Consider the following 865-nt stretch of genomic DNA (forward strand, 5'->3'; position numbering starts at 1 on the left):
CTGGGGATACCGCTAACCGCTAAGCGAACCCTTCGGTAACCGCAGAAAAGCGACCCCTTACGATCGGACTTCCGAAATTTCAAACAAAATGTGCGTTACTTTCAACACTTGAATATCATAGTAAAACCCGTGGGCAAAGGGTAAAAGGTGATTTGAGTACCCAAAATTACTTTGTAACTTTTCTACATACGAATGAAGGCTCACCTGGGGGATAACCGCTAAGCGAACCCTTCGGTAACCGCAAAAAAGTGACCCCTTACGATCGGACTTCCGAAATTTCAAACAAAATGTGCGTTACTTTCAACACTTGAATATCATAGTAAAACCCGTGAGCAAAGGGTAAAAGGTGATTTGAGTACCCAAAATTACTTTGTAACTTTTCTACATACGAATGAAGGCTCACCTGGCGGATAACCGCTAACCGCTAAGCGAACCCTTCGGTAACCGCAAAAAAGCGACCCCTTACGATCGGACTTCCGAAATTTCAAACAAAATGTGCGTTACTTTCAACACTTGAATATCATAGTAAAACCCGTGGGCAAAAGGTAAAAAGTGATTTGAGTACCCAAAATCACTTTGTAACTTTTCTACATACGAATGAAGGCTCACCTGGCGGATAACCGCTAACCGCTAAGCGAACCCTTCGGTAACCGCAAAAAAGCGACCCCTTACAATCGGACTTCCGAAATTTCAAACAACATGTGCGTTACTTTCAACACTTGAATATCATAGTAAAACCCGTGCGCAAAAGTTAAAAAGTGATTTGAGTACCCAACATTACTTTGTAACTTTTCTACATACGAATGAAGGCTCACCTGGGGGATAACCGCTAACCGCTAAGCGAAGCCTTCGGTAACCGCAAAAA

The sequence above is a fragment of the Branchiostoma floridae genome, chromosome 10 (genome assembly GCF_000003815.2).
Source record: "Branchiostoma floridae strain S238N-H82 chromosome 10, Bfl_VNyyK, whole genome shotgun sequence".
Lineage (NCBI taxonomy): Eukaryota > Metazoa > Chordata > Leptocardii > Amphioxiformes > Branchiostomatidae > Branchiostoma > Branchiostoma floridae.